Below are 21,615 nucleotides of genomic sequence, written 5' to 3'. Positions count from 1 at the left end.
CAAGAAATTCCTACAAGAAGAAAATATTGACGTCTGTTTAGCCTCCGAAACCCATCTCAAGCCTGATATAAGAGCGAACGTAGCTAACTATACCTGCTACAGAGATGACAGGCAAACAGCCGGCGGTGGCACAGCGATCTATGTACGAAATTCCTTGAAACATTACCGTGCCCCGAAGCCGCAGCTGGAGAAGATTGAGGCGACAGTGGTAGCAGTAGAAACAACAACAGGACCCCTTACGTTCGTGGCAGTCTACCGTCCACCATCTGGTCATCTCAAAATAGAAGACGCCGCAGCTTTGTTGCGCATCAGAGGAAAATACTTCATAGCCGGCGACCTAAACGCTAAGCATCCGACGTGGAACTCCAACACCACGACCATCAGCGGCCGAAGACTCCTAACCGCAGTGGAGAGAGCACACGCCCAGACAATAGGACCACACGAGCCGACATTCTACCCAAGACCGAGAGGAGCCCCTGACGTAATAGATATAGGAATACTTAAAGGAGTGAGAGGTTTCATCACTGCAGAAATCATCCATGCACTCTCATCCGAGCATCTATCTGTTGTGTTTGCCATGGGTGAAGACCTGGAACGCCACGCCAAACGACTGAACACCAAGAAAACCGACTGGCAGCGCTACAAATGAACAGTGTTGCAAAAACTACTCGATAACGACGCTGCAGCAGACGTAAATGAAGAGGAGCACATGCTAACTGAGGCTATTACTAAAGCAGTGACTCAAGCCTCTCCTCACCCAAGACAGGACCAGAAGGGGAGAAGAGAAGATGACCTACCACAACAGATCACATGACTGATTACAGACAAGAACCGACTTAACAGAGAATGACATCAAACACGGCAACCAGCAACTAAACGACGCGTAAACCAACTGCAACGACAAATCAAGGTGCAGCTTCAGGAACACCGCAACCAACGATGGTCCGAGAAAATCTCAAATTTGGACTTTACAGAAGATGGATGGCAACTCGTTGCAGCACTCACCAAAAGAAGAACGCATATACCGCCGCTTACAGTCAACGGACAACAAGTTTACACCCCTGCGGACAAGGCCAGTGCAATAGCGGACGGATTTGAAAATAGCTTCAAACCCATAGACCAGCCAATAGACCAGAACCACGCCAATCCAGTGGAACAATGGCTACAAGACCATCTAGAAGACGACGATGGGACGGAAATACCTCCCATCTCGGCACAAGAAATCAAGAGTTGCATCAACAATCTCTTGTATACGAAGACGCCATGACTTGACAACATAGATGGAAGAATGCTCAAGCAACTACCACCGCAAGCAATCACGCGAGTATGTCAACTCTTCAACAACGTACTCGCCACAAGGGCATACCCACAGGCATGGAAGAAGGCAGTCATCATCCCTGTCCCTAAACCTGGCAAGGACAGGGCAGACCCGAAGAATTACAGACCCGTAAGTCTTCTGCCGCAGCTGAGCAAAGTCTTTGAGCGACTTCTTCTCATCCGCTTAAAAAGGAAGATTGAAGAACTCTACATTCTTCCACCAGAGCAGTTTGGTTTTCGCGCCAACCACTCAACTACGCATCAGCTCTTACGCGTCACCGAAGAAGCCATCTTAGCCTTCAACCAAAGAGAATACTGCGGCATTGTCCTGCTTCATGTCACCGGAGCATTTGAAAGCGTGTGGCATCAGGGACTGCTGCACAGCATGTTTGGCTATGGCATACCAACAGCATACATTCAGCTGCTTAGAAGTTACCTCACTGGCAGGGCATTCAAGGTCACACTGGACGGTGCACTGTCTACGGAACGACCTGTTGAAATGGAGTACCGCAGGGATCTGTAATGGGCCCCACCCTTTACACTGTCTACACTGCAGATATTCCAGAGACGCCACGTATCCGCCGAGCGGTATACGCTGACGATACAGCACTCATAACGAGGAGTCGACGACCAGGCACCCTCCACAGAAGACTGCAAGAAGCCTGCTCAGACCTAGAAAGCTGGGCAACGAAGAAGACAATTGATTTCAACGCCACCAAAAGCCAAGCTCTGCTGCTAACTAAAAGACGCCGTCCGGTGATACCGAATGTACAGCTCTTCGGCACCAACATTCAGTGGACTGACTCTGCAAAGTATCTGGGAGTCATACTTGATAGAGGACTCACCTGGAAGAAACACATAGACGCAGCTTGGCGGAAATCGTCTCAGAGACTGGGTCAACTATACCCACTAATCAACGAGAACTCGTCGCTCCCTCCAACAGACGGACTGTATCTCTTCAGAACGTGTGTACGACCAATAATGGACTACGCATGTACAGACTGGGGAAATGCAGCAAAACCCCACATTGACCGATTGCAGAAGCTGCAAAACAAGGCTCTCAGAAGAATATACCATGTGCCAAGATATTTCCCCGCCAAATATCTCCATGAAGCAGCGGAGGAACCACTAGTCATCGACAGATTTCGCCAGATAGCAGCGAAATTCTACGACAAGACTTGGGTTTCAGACAACCCATATCTCAACCAACTCGGACAAAACAGTGACGACCGGGACCGCCAAAAACGGCCAGTGGCACTTCTCCACCTTTAAAGAGAGGAGTCCACCAGAAGAGGACACTGCCCATGAAACTGCCAATCGTGAAGACGCATAAACACTAGAAGCACTTGAAGACAAAGACCAAAAGAATCAGTAGGCGAAACCTCCAATGGGTTAATGCTACACATAGACCGGGACGAAATACCCACAGAAGAGGCATGTGCGGCAGCTCAGTCGGCATCCATCCGTGACAGTGGGAACGTCTCTGCACTTCTGGTTTTTTCCATATTCGAATTTGAAATGTGCGCTGCAATCGAAAATCCCGCCACGGTTTTTGTTGGCGAAAAATCTAAAACCTATAGAAATTTATCATGAACTGTGCGAAGTGTACGGAAGCAACGTAGTGAGTCAATGTTCCGTCCGGAAATGGTGCATTCGGTTTAAAAATGGCCGAACCAACGTTCATGAGGAAGAGAAGAGTGGACGCCCGAGCATTGTGACTGAGGGTCTTGTTGCTAAAGTTAATGAAACGATTCGTGAAAACCGTCGCTTCACAATAATGGAGCTTTCGCTTTCTTTTCCACATATTGTTTGAAATTGTCACTCAAAAGCTATGCAGGCGTGACTCACTGGCTGAAGTCTCAGTCGGCAGAATTTTACGACGTATGTCTTTCAAAGCTTATTCACCGCTATGATAAATGTTTCAATATGTTTGGAGACTATGTGGATAAGTAGTACGTCAGTCGCTCTTTCAGATGTATATAATAAAACGTATTTCTTGTACTCAGTTTTTTTAATGCCAAAATATTCCCTACTTTCTGAATAGCCCACGTAAAATTTAGCAACAGGTCAGATGGTCCGGGCTTGAGAGGGGGCTATATTATATGTTCCTCTCTCCCCGGCCATCCATTACTTAGAACATCAAGGAATCCTATTATATCACTTAGAATGTGCAGGTGCTCTATAACATTTTACCCACACATAGAATAAAACATTTAATTAAAAATAAATTTATGCCTCTATGTTAAAGGGGATATATATTGTTTATTCCATGTGTTTCTGTGTAAATTTTGTAATTTGCCTCTTATATTCACGTAAAATCGAAGGATTTATCCGAAATATACACGTTGTTTCATTTCTTCTCGTCACGTATTTGAAAGAATTCAATGCCCTACGTGTTAGAGTTCATCGACGTTATTTGATGTTCTCACCAAAAATCCCGAAAAGTTCTCGATTGGAACATCTTCATCTTATTTTTGCAAACATAACATAAAAATGTGTGTTCAATTTCTAATGCTGTAATGTGTAAAAATGAAATTTCAAATTCCAGTTATCAGAAGAAGAACAATTATAACAAGGGAATAAGAACACAACATGTAGATCAACATCCACGAAATCTGTCACTGAAGACTCCTTGCAAAGATAACTATCTACATAGTTATACCGCAATAAGTTCTTGACAGATTTACTTCAATTTTTTCACTATACTCTAATAAACATTCAAACGTACGTAGGCTACTTTTTTTTAGCAACAATGTAAAGGTTTTCTGTTTACTCCAACTGGAGAAAGAAAATGCTGTACCATACTGTGCTGCGGAACCGTGCGGTTCCGTTTTCTCTCGCAGTCAGTGTTACCGACTATTGCAGGTCCCTTAAACGATTAGACAAATCGTTTCCCCCTTTTTTCCCTCATATATTATAATTTTAAACAAAAATTGTGTACTCAACAATGTGCTGTTTCATTTTCTTCCTCGCAGTCGGCTTTAGCAGAATATAGGACATGAAGAAAACTTTAAATTACGTTTCGTATATTTTTCATCTTTGAACGCATTAAATAAAAGGCGTGCAAATGACAGATACCAACAAGAAACAATCATATCATACATTTAAAAATTAATCCTTTATTGTAATATACATTTAGCCATTATGACTGTTGCCTTGTGTATTAGAGACTTTGGGATATATAATTGGCGTTAACTTTGGTTACATTAGCCCTCGAATATTTAAAACATTTCGCTCATTTCAGAGTTACGAATCAAAGGTGTTGACAAACAACAAAAATATTTTTAAAAACAAACTCACTTCATTTATGCTTGAGAATTCTTTCACACAAGAATTTCTGAATAGATCGTATTTGTAGCTCAGTTACATTTTCTTGTACACAGATTTTAATCGAAAACTCCATTATGTAAATGATCAATACGGAGCCACGTTCTACATCATAGCGAGTTGTTGCAAATATAACTAACATAAACAGTCCTATTATCATTGATTATGACAACTATCAAACACTGATAAGATAAGGAACAGGAACTGTCTCTTATTCAGTAAGACCACACATATCAATGATCGCAACCGATTTGTGTTATTGTCTTCAATCCAGACACTGGTTTGATGCAGCTCTCCATGTTACCCTGTCCTGTATAAGCTTCTCAATCTCGTAGGACCTACTGCAACCTACATCCTTCTGAATCTGCTTAGTGTATTCATCTCTTGGTCTCCCTCTACGATTTCAGTCCTCCACACTGCCCTCCAATACTAAATTGGTGATCATTTGATGCCTCAGAACATGTCCTACCAAGCGATCCCTTCTTCTACTCAAGTTGTGCCACAAATTACTCTTCTCCCAAATTCTTTTCAGTACCTCCTCATTAGTTACTTGATCCAGCCATCTAACCTTCAGCATTCCTCTGTAGCACCACATCTCGAAAGCCTCTATTATCTTCTTGTCTATACTATTTATCGTCCATGTTTCACTTCCATACATGGCTACACCCCATACAAATACTTTCAAAAAAGACTTCCTGACACTTAAATCTGTACTCGATGTTAACAAATTTCTCTTCTTCAGAAACGCTTTCTTTGCCAATGCCAGTCCACATTTTATGTCCTCTCTACTTCGACCATCAGCAGTTATTTTGTTCCCCAAATAGCAAAACTCATCTACTACTTTAAGTGTCTCATTTCCTAATCTAATTCCCTCAGCATCACCTGATTTAATTCGACTACATTCCATTATCCTCGTTTTCCTTTTGTTGATCATTTTATGTCCTCCTTTCAAGACGCTGTCCATTCCGTTCAACTGCTCTTCCAGGTCCTTTGCTGTCGCTGACAGAATTACGTCATCGGTGAAACTCAAAGTTTTAATTTCTTCTCCATGGATTTTAATTGCTACTCCAAATTTTTCTTTTGTTTCCTTTACTGCTTGCTCAATATATAGATTGAATAACATTGGGGACAGGCTAAAACCCTGTTTCACTTCCTTCCCAACTACAGTTTCCCTTTCATGCCCCTCGTCTCTTATAACTGCCATATGGTTTCTGTACAAATTGTAAATAGCATTCGTTCCCTGTATTTGACCCCTGCCACCTTCAAAATTTTAAAGAGTTTTCCAGTCAACATTGTCAAAAGCTTTCTCCAAGTCTACAAATGCTAGAAACGTAGTTTTGCCATTCCGTAACCTACCTTCGAAGAGAATCCAAACTGATCTTCCCCAAGGTCGGATTCTACTAGTTTTTTTTTTTTCATTCGTCTGTAAAGAATTCGTGTTAGTATTTTGCAGCCATGACTTATTAAACTAATAGTTCGGTAATTTTCACATCTGTCAACACCTGCTTTCTTTGGGATTGGAATTATTACACTTTTCTTGAAGGCTGAGGGTATTTCGCCTTTCTCCTACATCTTGCTCACCAGATGGTAGAGTTTTGTCTGGGCTGGCTCTCCGAAGGGTATCAGTAGTTCTAATGGAATGTTGTCTACTCCCGGAGCCTTGTTTCGACTCAAGTCTCTCAGTGCTCTGTCAACTGATTTACCCATTCATTTTAAGTGACTTCAATTGCCATTCAAAGTTTAGATTGAAAAAATAATAAGCAAGGTCAGGGTCAGAGATATTGGGGAAGAGGAGATAAACAAACAGGGTTTGGGGGCAGGAAATGGACATAGCGAGGGGAAGGAGGAGACGGAGAGAGAGGGGGAGGAGGTGATGAACAGAGAGAGACGGGAAGAGGTGATGCACAGGGAGAGGGGGGAGGTGCAGGAGATGAGCAAAGAGAGGGACGAGGAAGAGAAGGACATAGAGAGCAGAGGGAAGGACATTGAGTCTTGTTTATTATTACTGCAAACGAAACGTTGATTGAGAACTGAAGTCGGTTAAAATGCTTGGGTAAATCGGTTGGGATATGACAGAAACTTCTCAAGCTGCGGGCTCTGTGAGAATAGTAGCTTCAATAACAGCATTTCGCATAATGTATCTTAAAATGCAAAGGATTACACAGTATCGGACGGTTCAGATTCCGTAGTAGTATTCAGTTCCCATACATATTTAGGAATTTCGAAGCATTCCCAGGTTCGGTTGCTGAGGATAAACATCCGAAAGAATAAACTTAACACAATAATTATCTTTGGAATTCGTATACTGTTATTCAAAAGACACATTAAAACACAATAAGTAAGTATTCAGTTCAAGATTGTACCAAAATAAACGCAACCAATGAACTGTCGGCACACACAGCTCTGCCACGGACTCATGGCTGAAGTCAACAGACATCGACTACGTAACAGGCACCAAAGTACATTTCATCAGTTATACGTAGTGGTAAAACTAGGCTATAACTAATTTTATCTTTCACATTTTATATGACGTTCAGGGAAGTAGCTCTAGTAGAAAAGCTACATTCATTAAATTGTTAGTTATCTACTGAGAAAATTCACTGTTCAGTTACTAAGTCATTTATATCTATTATAGATACTTTATCTAGCACCACAGTCTTCAAGTGACAGCGAATAAGTAAAGAAATGATCCACTGTACACGTCACCGTTTCTTACTGAATAAGAGAGTTGTTATTCCTTCTCTTACCACTGTCTGGCAGTTGAAGTAATCCACAATTAATAGGGCTTTATTTTAGTTATTCATATGTTCTGGAAATTATATTTGCAACAACTCGCTATGATGTAGAACGTAGTCCCCTGCTGATCACTTACATAATGGAGTTTCTACATTAAAATCGATGTACAAGAAAATCTAACCCAATTACAAAACCTCTCTATGCAGAAATTCTTGTGTGAAGGAATTTTCAAGTATAAATTATGTGAATTTGTTTTTAAAACGTTTTCGTTGTTCGCCTACTAACAGGGTGAATTATTTTTATGGCTGCATACTTTTCTCCTTTCTGTGCAAGAACCGTGTTTAGTTGTAGACAGTGCAGTGCGTTTTGTTCTTAGCGGTATATCTGTGATTCCCACCACTATTTCGCTAATTCTTGACAAAACACTTCATGAGAGAGAAAGTGTAGAGTGAGACTCTTGTAAGTATGTCTTGTTTCTTAAAGTTCTGCCGATATGAGGTTGGATGGAGGACACCAGATTATATTCGTACAGCGCGTTTTTGTGTGCATACACAACCTCTTTCATGGGAAAAGTCGGTAACATCTGTTTCTTAAAATAAAAAAGGAGTCATGAAATCTAAATAGTGAGGCACACACAACAGCATTGCGAGTCGTAACAAGTAGTGTCCTAACAACAGGCATAGTTATATGTCAAAATACAGAATGAAAAAATACCTTGCTCGCTAGAGAGAGCACAATTAATATCAAGCCGAAAATTAGTGCCATGTTCCCAAACAAAACAATTATGGCAGAGGAGAAAGCACTGGGCGGGTTACCAGAGTTTATTCAGAATAAGGCACCGCACTGCAGTGAAGCTGTGCTGTGCTTGGTCACAGTCTAGTAATCCCAAGAAAGCAAGGCCTTCATGTGAAATGAATCAAGTTCTAGGGATAAATAATATCGTATGGAACGCGTAGAATTTACGACGATTCTTATCAGATTAACTGTAAACTATAACATATATCAACGCAGTTCGGTACTTTTGCGACAAATATAAAAAAATGTTCGTGCTTATCATTGCTGGAGATATTTCAGGAAATTTAAAATGAGAGTATACAACGATTAGCTTGAACTGAGGACCGTCGGAAAATTGTGAAAGAAAATAATTGCAGCCAATTATGTGGAAAACACTAAAGATAATTTACCATTCACAGATTTTTTTTGGAAGAATTCTCAGTAGCACATCAGGGAAACGGCGCAGCAAGTATTATGGCTTTACGAAATTTGAGGACCACATTATAATTCAAATTACGTAGCTCGAATAAATAGCTGGAAAATTATCAGTGAGAGATGAATGTAACATTACGTTTCAGAGTAAAAGATGTACTCTGAAAGATGAATGATTAGTCCTCCATGCTATTCACGAGGTGATGAATCTACATAAATAGCAAAGCAATTCCTAATTTTTATAGTCGGCATCAGGCCCTATTTGAAAATGCTACAACTAATAAACGAATATGATTGCTGGAAAGCCATTTCTACTACTTAAATATTTCGAAAATAATGCTTATGCCAGGGTGATTCATCTAAGTAATATGTAAAAGAAAAGTTGTACTCACAAGTCTAGACGATAATGATTGCTTGTATGGAATTTTAGATAATTAATACGTGGTATCGGTCACTTGTGATATATTCAAAAAAGTGGTTAAGGTGTCACACAGAAAGTCTATAAAATAATCTGCTAAAGTGTAAATGAAATTCCCCCTTCTTATTCGTGACTTTAACAGTCAGTGTGAAACACTCTCCCCGGGATCTTGGTACAAGTAATAAACACAATCTTAAAGATGTATTCCGCGAAGCAACAAAGAGGCATTTTATAATAGTTATCAACAATATATGTTACTGTCATGCACAAAGTTTTAGCTCAAAAATGCAAATGGAATGATATGAACACAGCAACTACTCTTGAAACAAGCAGGATAAGAACACATCACCTCGAGTGTCATCGTCAGCTGGTAGTTACGTTGAGTCTCAGAACTGCACAATTGACTGTATTTCGCAACGTAGCACTTGTGATCAAGCTTTAAAACTTAGTTCCACCGCTTCCTTCGCACAACAATAGTTTGCAGGTTGAATATGCATTGCTATGAACAGCAAATCAGGTAACAGTTACCAGTCATGAAATTTTAGTCATGTCAGCTGGAATTTTTATACGCAATAATACTGCCTGAAAATATGTACTGTAACTAACAAGAAATTCCGTACAAGTCCAGTTACTTAACAAACATGTTCACTAATCGGTTTATATCCCTAGTGAAAATATAGTGATTCGACCCTTCATTGATGTATTTCATTCCCGCGCCTATCTCATCAATTCTGAAATGATCGAAATGTTTTAAATACTCGAGGGCTAATGCAACCAAAATTACCGCCAATTACATACCCCAAAGCATCTAATACATCTGGCAACAATCATAATGGATAACTGTGTGTTGCCGGCCGGAGTGGCCGAGCGGTTGAAGGCGCTACAGTCTGTAACCGCACGACCGCTACGGTCGCAGGTTCGAATCCTGCCTCGGGCATGGATGTGTGTGATGTCCTTAGGTTAGTTAGGTTTAAGTAGTTCTAAGTTCTAGGGGACTTATGACCACAGCAGTTGAGTCCCATAGTGCTCAGAGCCATTTGAACCATTTAACTGTGTGTTACCACCAAGAGTTCATTTTTAAATATGTGGTACGGTTGTTTCTTGTTGGTATCTGCGAACTGCACGCGTTTTATTCACTGCATAAAAAATGAAAAATGCAGAAGTTTATTGTTGTAATGTAATATAAATTTTTATTCATGTCGGGATGGCACTGAGTATTAGGATTGAAATTACTGTTAGCGAGCATGCGAGAATACGAATTACTTACTGTGCTTCGCAGTTGCTGGATGCCGATGGCCTAGGTCCTCCTCCTCAAATTATGGGGATATTACACGGTCTTCACGTCGTGCATCAGTGTAATCTGGAAACATCAGCTAAAATTAATACTGGATCAGAGCTGAAATTAAATTTAAAAAGACAACAAAGAAATTAGAATATGTGTAACAGTGGCTGAATTTTATCAACTTCATCACGCTTTAAGATGTTACCACGAAATTGCAATATGTCTACGTCTCCCCTCGGGTATATTCAAACACAAAGAATTTCGTATGTCTGCCGGAACTCTACGTTATCAGTAGAGGAAGGCATCATCACACGGAGCAGCACACGACGCTGGTTGTTGTGAAATCACGAGCAGCGCACCCGCTGGCGTCTACCAGTCGCCTAGCCATACTTGTTGCTGTGAGATCGATAAGGGGGCGTCGTCGCTTATTGGCCCAGCATGCAACATCCGGGCCTGTTGCGCAGCTACCTCATAAAGTGCCGCGCGTTAAGGTAACAGCGGCTCACAGTTCTTTTTCGAGAGTGTTTCAAACAAAGATCTGTACCGAGCAAGAATAGCGGGCGGCGCAGTTGCGCCTACCCAGTACTTACAGGATACGGTAGAAGCAGGATGTGCGGGCACCCGAAGCGACGCCATGTTGCGCGTGGCAACCCCACCCCGCGTCTCTTCAATCCACAGCCGCGCGTGCTGTGATTACCGCTAGCGGCACTGCTGTCGCTCCCTCTACCTTCAGCTGCTTCTCGCGCATCGTGAGCCGTTACACGTACGAATGCAAATAGACCAGTTACTGTTTCTGATACAATGTATGGCAACAGCCTCGGAATGCAGTTGCAAGCGCGCGAATGCGTACGAGCGCGTGGTGTGTGTGTGTGTGTGTGTGTGTGTGTGTGTGAATTACTATGCGTCCGTATTTCTTCCGAATTAGCGCATAAAACGTCACCTGTCTCACATTAATTTCTCAATCGCTGAGGGCAAAATACAAGTATACGTCAAAATCCGAAGTTCGATGAAACGTAAAAAAGGATGGCCTATTTCGATTAATGGTGCTAATTTTACAGTAATGTGAAATTTAGCATACATCATAGTTCAGCGATAATTTAATATGTTAACTCATTCCCTAGCCAAATGATGTAGTCCAGCGGTTAAAACACTGTAAAGCACTGTCCCATTTTTGGACCTTCACTAAGAAGGAATGGTGTACAAATCTGTTTTCTTCGATGAAAAAATATACGTATACGTCTATACTACGCAAACCTTACAATGTGTGGCCGAGAGAACATCGAGTAACACCCTCGCTTGTCCTCTTCATCTGTAGATAACTGCCGGCCGAGTGGCCGTGCGGTTCTATGCGTTACAGTCTGGAACCGAGCGACTGCTACGGTCGCAGGTTCGAATCCTGCCTCGGGCATGGATGTGTGTGATGTCCTTAGGTTGGTTAGCTTTAATTAGTTCTAAGTTCTAGGCGACTGATGACCTCAGAAGTTAAGTCGCACAGTGCTCAGAGCCATTTGCACCTTTTTTTGTAGATAATTCACCCGAAACTTTGAATACTATGTGTTATAAGGGCTGATGACAAATCAAAGGCACTGTACGAAAAAATTATAAATTGCGCTGACTAAAAAAATTAGTCATTATTTACAAAAAGTCGTTATTAATCGCCGTCGTTTTCGTAATAACAGAATGCTGGTATTAAGCACAAGTATGTTTTCAGCCAAATAATTTACGAATCCATAAGTAGATGACAGTAAATAGCGTCGATCCATCACATAATACAAAATCTGCACACGGGAAGGGAACATCTTATTGAATCCTTACTGCTGGCAGACAGCACAAGATACACTAAACTGTGAAAACAGGACGACCACTTGCTTCATAGCGTGTTGCTACACAATATAGCACCTATTCGACTAGTGCTTGGTACAGTTGTGGAGATACGTGGCACCGCATGTCCGGGCCATTCTCCTACGCTTGCATTAGACCTGTGGGAGCAATCGAAGACACGCTGACAGCTGCGAACCACCGGCATCCCTTCATGCTGGATGTCTTGCCCAACGGCGATTCCCTCTATCAGCAGTGTATTTGACCCTGTCTCGAAGCCAAAGCGGTACTACAGTGGTTTGAGGAACATTATAGCGAACTCACGTTGATGTTTCGTCGACCAAATTCGCCAGATGTATATCCTACGGAACTCATCTAGGTCGCTATCGGGCGCCATCACCGCGTCCGTAGATCAGCGGCCCGTTATTTATGCAAATTACATGACCTGTGCTTATGCATCTAACGCTACACGCATCTACGAACCTACCAACAAAGTGTCGGGTCCATGATCCACGCAATCAGAGATGTATTTCGTTCCAAAGACGGGCAAGATGGTCATAATGTTTTGGCTCATCAGAGTAGTTTTAAAGATATTAAAGTCTTAAGTTGCAATGGACACGTTGTATATTAAAAGTCACTGTCTACCGAGAAAACATAAGCTTCTCCAAAAACAAATGAAAAAGTATTTTCAACTATATTTTATAAAATTACAAGATCATGTAGACTCAGTGGACAGCGAAATCTGGATCACTTTACCTCACATCACATGCATAGTCTCGTGTCTGAAAAATAGCGAAATTCTTACAGCTTGCGAGAGTAACGGAATGTATCAGGTTGTTAAGACAGCGATGAGGAACAAGTCTGCCGGACCTGATGGGCTTCCCATAAATTCTAACTTCAAACGTAGACAATTTTAAAACCGCAACTAAGTATTATATACAATGAAATCTTAAAAGGAACTCACTTACGCACGCCTGCAGAGAGCGCTTTACATTAGGACGTTCGTATGGACAAAACTCTGTCATACGGCAGAGGTTTAACCCATATCAGTACCCTCTGCTAAGCACATTTTAGCAGTTCCCTCGTGCCACATAAACAGCTTAAACATTGTTAAAATGCCTTTGTAACAAAACGTGGATATTTACATAGCAAACCCATTTATATCAGAGTAAAAACATCATCAACGCGACATCTCCGAAGAGCTCTTCCCAGTGTTTCAGTCCCCGTACATCAGGGTAGCCAGCAAGAGAAGGCATACCACCGATTATAACAATTTATATTATCTTAAATTCAGTAATATCTGGTCAGAAACCGCAAAACTGGCAACGGTGGAAATATATCCAGCCTTAACGTGAAATATACCGAGGCATTCAACGCTTACTAAATGTCCGAAAACGAATTGTAATGAAATAAAGAAAAACATTCATCATTTCTAACCACTAATATCAGAACCACATAGTACGAACTGGTAACGGAAACCTTAAGGACACCTGAAATGACGCCGGCCGGTGTGATCGAGCGGTTCTAGGCGCTTCAGTCTGGAGCCGCGCGACCGCTACGGTCGCAGGTTCGAATCCTGCCTCGGGCATGGATGTGTGTGATGTCCTTAGGTTAGTTAGGTTTAAGTAGTTCTAAGTTCTAGGGGACTGATTACCTCAGATGTTAAGTCCCATAGTGCTCAGACCCATTTTTGAACCTGAAATGAAGTGGATTTCAGCTAGCAACGAATTCAAACTGCAATGTCTGTATTCATGATGCCACCACGGTGGAGCACTCCATTCTTAAAGAGTCGGTCAGAAATAGAATACAAACGAGTGACGTTGGACATACTATGCTCAATCGGGAGGAACGAAAAGTACGATTGTAAATGTCATTTTTCAGAGCTGTTGTTTAAAAGTCTTTTGATTCCCATTTTATATACTTTCTGAGGTTATTAAGTGAAATTCTCTACAAAACTATCTTGGCTTTAGCAAACCAGTCTGAAACAGAAGTCGACAGATAATGTTACAACTGGTGTAACAATGATGTGCTAGAACAATTAGTGACACTTCGAAAACCTGGACAACTGTAATGCTTCCTTGAGACAAGCTTCCACCATCTTAAAACATTCACAATATACAATTTTATCATATCATGAGCGACATACAAATTTGAAAATCGGTTTATAAACGATGCAGTATTTTTCACTAGGGGTCATGCTGTATGCCTCTCAAGTACTCGTAAATCGGCGAAGCGCTTGTATCTTACAAAAATTAAACCACAAACAAGTAGCATCGATTGCTTGCAGTCCGGATACACACACAAATATTATTTAGTTGTAGTTGATCCGATTCCTGCGGATTGTTCTACAATGGTTTGTCACGATTTCCCTATGTCCAAGAACGACTATCTAAACCTAAGTGAATCATAATTTATTAATTTTTAGTGAACTTGTCCCGCACGTACGCAGACTAGGCCCGAATTTTGTGTTGTACTGCAAATTAAGAGTATTCGTTCAGCTACGTTGCAATACCCTTGATTATTGATACAGTTGTATTAAAAGTTAAGAAACTAGTTTATTCGGTATGTTTCCATTCACTAACGACTCACGGAATCAGTTTTTGAGGAAATTTAGCTTATAGGGATCATAATTTTAGAATACAGAAGCGCATTGTGAATACTATGTTTCGTGTTTCGTGTTAGCTCTAGTCATCCAAAAGATGCCTCTGCAAAAAACTTCTTAGTTTGAGAAATGATGTACAGTTTATATATATTCATTGAGTTTTAAATGATAAAAATTCTCTTTCCTCAGAAAACATTAATATAACATCAGGACCAATGACAACCTCTACTAACAAGGGGAGGCCGCAAATTGTGAAATTTAGATTCGATTCATACTGCGCATAATAAAAGCTCATGGCCAGAGGTATAATGTAGCAAAGCACCAAGATGCACTTCTCAGCCGTTGCCGAGGAAATCGACAGTTAAAAGAAATCGTTGCGGTGAAATACTCTCTACGATCAACAATTCTAATTCAAATGTATATATATATATAATTCCCGCAATCAGTTGCAACAATTATGCATATAATAAGTTGTTGAAAGTCGTGTGTCGTGGAAAAATAATACTTGAAATAAAACACAATATCACAAATAATATTCAAGTGTGTGTGTGTGTGTGTGTGTGTGTGTGTGTGTGTGTGTGTATACGTTTGAATTACAAAAAACAAATAATAAAAGAAATTGCATGGCGCGAGATTCGATCCGGCGACCTTCGGATTACGAACCCGAGCACTTACCGCTGCGCCACGACGCTGTGGAAAACTGTTGATCGTATAGAGTATTTCACCGTAACGCTTTCTTTTTAACTGTCGATTTTTCTTGACAATGGCTGAGAAGTGCATCTTGGTACTTAGCCACATTACACCTCTGGCCATGAGCTTTTATTATGCGCAGTATGAATCGAATCTCAATATCTCAATAGGCGGCCTCCCCTTGTAAGGCTTAACATTACTATAGAGAAGGGTCAATAAATTGGAGCGCATGTATTCAACAACCACCCACAGCACAGTTAATGTGTTGTACGTATTGTGGCGGAGCTTAAAACCGAATTTAAGAACTTTCTGTTATGGGACTCCTGCATTAATGTACATCTTGACAGAAACTCTAAACATTAGTGTTTTGGGTTACAATAGACATTATCACTGTAATATGATAATCTTTTGTAGTGTTAATTCATATCATTGCGTTGCAATAAAATTAAATGTACATCTTTGACTACTTTTCATATCCAAAAGATCCCGCCCTCCTTCCATACGCGATCCATGGAATGTAAAGTAAAAATAATACAAATTTTGTCTGAATGAGGATAGCAGAAACTACCAAAAAGTCTTAAAAAGTAACCATTCGAATAAAGAACCGACAAGTAGGTTCAATGCGTATGATTTGTTTCTGTAACTCGTTCGTGAAAACCGTGTACAAATAATTCAACGACAATTCTAGTTTTGATACATGTAGCTGAATCTCGCATAGAAATTAGGGCTTTGACTTACAAATGACAGTAGATTTCCATTATTTAGAGTTTTCCTGCTTCTTTTCCATAGCGTACTAGATATTGTGCTCTCTATCGACGTTAGCTATTTTTATTGGTATTTCAATATATAAGATAGCTATTGGGGAGAAAGGTAGACAGTATTTTAGAAATCGAGGTACATAACACTTCAAAGTAATTGAAATTTACCCATTTTTTTTAGTTAGTGTGCAGATACTAATCTGAAGGTTCTCAATTACCTTACATTCTTCCGTGTAAAGGTGAATTAGTCGCATTGGGCCACAGCTTTCTAATATGGCAGCATAATGTAATGGACAAAGGCTTTTGGTAGAATACCATAAAATAGTTAAATGGAAACAGAGAAATAAAGTGGGTGAAAGTGTAAATCTTCCCCATAATAAAAGGATTCTCTGGACAGCAGCTACAGTATTTTCAATTTATCAACGATCTCTCTATGAAAACTGCATTGCAATGAAAACCACGGGTATACGTTATCTTCTTACCTTGACGTTTCACAGTATAAAAACGTAATTACCAGATGAACATAGAGCTACGAAGCATAATGGTATGCACAACACAACTCTATCTTAAATTACTGTTCTTGAGGTGAAGAAGGTAACTTCATTTATTTATCAGTATCACATTTCAAGAGGCGTACTGTTTGGTATTCATCACTAGACCTTAGAATTATATAATATGACATTAGACTCCCAACAATATATCACTTACCCTGAAGCAAAATGTTGCTTCATTATTTTATACACATGTTTACCACTTTTATTTATTCCAGTTCAAATTTGACTCTTAAAAGGCTTCAGGTACATGATTTTAGCTTGACCCTTTTCTTTCACTTCAGAACTTTTAACATTATATCTCTGCAGAATAAAAACTTCATGAATTAACCCATTTTGAAGTCCAAAACGACCACTAATAGTTTATTCTAAACTATAGAATGAGACTGTATAATTTTTAAGGAACTTTAAGAATTAGACTTAATTATTCTTCACGAATTGCTTCTTATTGCTTGATAATCAGCAATTACAACTAAATATTCTAATCAGAAATTAAAAATATTGTAATAACAATAATTTCTCTGTAATTACTTAATGCAGAAAAATACAATGGTTTTGGATTAGAAAGCTAACGCCCCATTGTAAAGGGACACCCTGCTCTAGCATCACTTTTCCTCAACAGAAGTAGTCGATACCAGAACTAATTTTCGAATTTTGGACAGGTAAGTATTATCTCAAGTGTTTATCTGAAAAATTTCATATGTTTTTATACACAATGTTATATTTCAATCTAAGAACTATGAATTTCAATTACTCTATTTTCATTGTTACAATCGATATGTACTGGCTGTGTATGTACAGTTAACTTTTTTTAGAAATATTTGAAATTACGAAAATTTGGCACACTTAAAATTCCTGTTATTAATTATGCAATATAATACTCTTTATTACGTTTACTTCTGGATTCATTTATAAAATAATAGTATAAACTACCACAAATTCATTTGCCTAGAAAAATTGTAAAGTCTTTGGAATATTGTTATATCCCCAGAGTGAAGTAGTAGTGGCCATGCCTTTGATGTGTTCAGATATGTTTTTGTATTAAGGAAGAAGAATGTAATTTCGGCTTTGTGAATATGAATAGTCAAAAGACAGTGTCATAGAGTAAAACGTGAAACAAATAAACATAAAAAAATCTGCACAGGCATTCATCAAATTTATTTACGTTAATTGGAACATTAGAACCTAAAATGTGAAAATTTCAGCTTCAAGAATCAGAACCCTAGACATGAAGAAATGGAGCCAACAACAAGAAAAGAAGATAAATAAAAAGTTTAATGTAAATCTTATGCCTCTCGTATTTTTGAAAAGACTTTACCATCGACAATAGTAGTGACAACGGCAAAGGAGGGATGGGGAGACTACAACCTGTATTTTATGTTGCAGTTAATGTCGTGCAACTTGATTACCACGAGAACAAAGAAACTACTCAGTGTTACAGGGAGATTGTCTCCCTTCTAGAAACCATTCTTTTTGCGCTAGATTCCAGTCTATGAGACGTGTAGAGTGGATGAGAAGATAAGTAGCAGCAAACAATAATAATACTTAAACACTGTGCTGGTTTTTAACAAATAAAATTCATAATAATTATTATTTGTTGTTTTTACATATGACCAGCGGCCTAGAACCTACTAAAGACATATTTCACAGTTGTTGTTATTATCAAAAGTAGCACTACCTTCATGACGGCAGTTTTTTCGGTTTTGTTTAAAAAAGATATCTGAAATCCAACATCACATAAATAAGATTTGAAGCCAGAACGTACCTCAAAGGCGTCGTCAGATAAAACATCCCATAAATGGCTACTGAGCATTTCCAATTTGATAAAAAATTATTTTTTTACTTTCCATTGCTGTTAAGTTGCTAATTATTTCATAATGTCTTACTATTATCACTGGTGACGGCTGTTACCTTCTGCTAAAGACGACACAGTATGCTGCTCAACAAGACTTAGCTGCCATGCTTCTTCCAGCAAGTGAATCAATAAGCAACGCAATCAGTTCTGCCACTACCTGCGGCGCATGTTGCAGGGTGGAACCTGGGAATGGACCCGGCCGCGGGCCACGGTCCAGGCACGCCCACGCCGCAAGCGACTCATAGTTACAGCTGTTCGGCACTTTAGATATGGCGTGGTGTTGCTCTGCCTCCAAGTCATTAGTACGAGTACTTGCTAACAATCCCTGCCTATGGCACCGGAATAGATATTCGTATATCATGACCTTAGCGCTTTCATCAATTTGATAAAAAATTATTTTTTTACTTTCCATTGCTGTTAAGTTACTAATTATTTCAAAATGTCTTACTATTATCACTGGTGACGGCTGTTACCCGCCATAGGCAGGGATTTCCTGCGAGCTTGGCTAAGGATCCAGTCTGTAAGCCATTATTCCTAACAGTACCTGCTGGGGCTTAGTCTGTAGGAATGTTAAGAACGCTCATGCAGAGAAAAACAGTCGTGCTTCAAATATGAGGGAACACTCGCAAAATTTTCTTTCCGAAATCCAGAATTTAATTCTCACATACAGAAATTCGAGTACTAAGGGAGAGCTCTAGAAATGTTCTCTTTGCAATTATTCCTAGGTCCATAATGCAATTTTTGACTCACATTTCAAGTTTACTAGCGTACATTGATGCTATAACTTCCCATCCGATCTTTGCAATTCGTTCACTCAATTGAGGCAGACATGGAAAACCTCTACACTACACTGGCCATTTCCTTCCCTCATCTATGCCAAACCAAGCTAGAACTACCTGCTAATGATGCCCATAATGATCACTTGCTGACGAAGCTAGGTGGCACTGTGGTTATCACACTCGTCACGTTTTCGGGAAACTGTTCAGATCCCCGTCCTGCCAATCATATTCTGGTTTTGTGTATTGTCCTCCAATCGTTTAAGGCAAATACAGGAATGGTTCATAGCAAAGGACACGGGCGATGTTCTTCTCTATCCTTACGCCTAGCTGAATTTATGTTCCGTCTCTAATGACCCCATGTATTATTTTCTTCATCAAAGTTTCCTTTCCAACTTCCTCATAATCATTGGTAAATATCGCCCTTCAAGTACCGACCATGGATTTGCCGTCTGTGTCACAACGAAGAACAGGGAGCTGCTCCTGTGGTAATTGTAGTTGCATACATCATGTTATCATGGCAGAGAAACGAGACATTTTTACCAGTAATAATACTCATAAGCGGTAATTTTAGTAGAATGAATAATCAGCAATTTCTCTCTTGAAAAACATTCAGTACTCTGCAGGTTCATCGCAATAACGTGGATATACGCTACATAAATCGTAAACAAAGAGCAGATCATCACAAAGCTGTAGTGACGTGGAAAATAGATACGTTTAAGCTTATGTACAATCTCTTGGCAAACAAACAAATATTGTTCATGATAATCGGATTTCTTTTTTTTTTTTTTTTTTTTGTACATGCTGCAGAAATTAGAAGTTTCACAGAGAACTCACAAGTAGCAATAATACCTGGTTAAAATAGCCTGGGGCAGAATAACAACGTAGTTGCAGTCTTTCTCGGAATCGAGATAACGAAAAAGCTAAGTACTACGGGTCTCTAAACAAACAGACCTGCTTAGAGCACCAGAACGGATAGTATGGGCCACTTATTCCAGAATCTGTATAAAACTTGTGTTCTTGAATATATAACTGTATAAAACCTATATTTCCCGTAAATGGTGAGAAAAGGATTTCTAACAAAACTGCAAAAAGCAAGAAAAGATTTTCGTAGACTTAAAATTTGAGATGTTAATAAAGTGTCGGGTAGCATGGATCATACGAAAAGATGGGTTATTAAATTTAAAAAAATATTTTTGTGGCTCATTAAACATATTGTATTCTGTTTGTGTGTCAAAAGTACAATACAATAAGAAATTAAGGTAAAAACTTAGACAATACAAACATAAATTTTACCCTGAAAAATGACTTGATTCTTTCGCATGGTGAAAGTTAGTTAAGCAGCATTTGTCTAATTTTCAACGTTGAAAGTACAAATGGAACTGTTTTCATCGTAACACAATTAATCTTCAATATCTGCACAAAATTCATGTGAGAAGCCCTCAAATCTTTCACACTGCATCCAGTTTCCTCCAAGAAGTTATCTGTAACCAATGGTGGATTGAAAAACACCATCTATGGTGTCTCGTTATTCCCTACAACTGATTTCAATCTCCTTTTCAGAGTAGTCTTAGGAGCAAAGCGCCGACGAATTACTTAACAACTGTTGCTCATGGCAGTCTCAGACCTCTCTCATCGACGCTCACTGACAAGCTTCTTCATTGTTGGCGCCATTTGGTAGAGAAAGAAATTAAAAGATGTACTTGTATGGCTCATACTGCCCGATTAGTACTGTACATTATAACATCTCGGAAACAAAACCAGCTCTAGTGAGCGGTATTTCATTATTACAGTACAGTCTACATTAGACAACTTAGATATCGATACTTCTACGGTAATATTACTTCTACCTTCAACCACACAACTCGATGCTGACAATTACACCGTTCACCAGCTTCTATACTCAAAAACTAATAAAACATATTTGGGACACAACCTCACCAACTACATCACTCAACCTTTACTAAATGGTGAAGTGATGTGTATGCTTTGTTCCACACATTGCAAACTTCCGCTGCCTTACGGACACCGCCGTTTTCCTTGCTCACTTACATGCTAATCACATCCAGTTGTGTGCCAGTCCAAGTACAAAGGTTGGACGAAAATATGGAAACAATCTGATATATGGATGCTTAAAAATAAACTGCGATACCAGCCAAGTCTGCAAGTTGAGCTGTACTATTCGACGACGAGCGGCACCTGTGTAATGTTCTCAGTACGTTGCAGGCGCCAGTTGGGGACAGAACAGTGAACTGTGTAGTTTTTAGCGCATTATGTCG

The 21,615-nt window shown here is 39.7% G+C and overlaps 1 protein-coding gene across 1 annotated transcript in view; it reads right to left on the bottom strand.

Annotated features, from left to right (window-relative positions):
* The window catches only part of LOC126183485 (uncharacterized), a 197,110-nt gene extending 186,746 nt beyond the window's left edge, over positions 1-10,364 (bottom strand). The window contains exon 1 of the mRNA XM_049925511.1: positions 10,272-10,364. The gene's annotated coding sequence lies outside the window, so the exon portion shown is untranslated. The remainder of the gene's footprint in view (positions 1-10,271) is intronic.
* Between the last annotated feature and the right edge of the window lie 11,251 nt (positions 10,365-21,615).

The sequence above is a fragment of the Schistocerca cancellata genome, chromosome 4 (genome assembly GCF_023864275.1).
Source record: "Schistocerca cancellata isolate TAMUIC-IGC-003103 chromosome 4, iqSchCanc2.1, whole genome shotgun sequence".
Lineage (NCBI taxonomy): Eukaryota > Metazoa > Arthropoda > Insecta > Orthoptera > Acrididae > Schistocerca > Schistocerca cancellata.
This window is presented reverse-complemented; position numbering and strand designations above follow the sequence as displayed.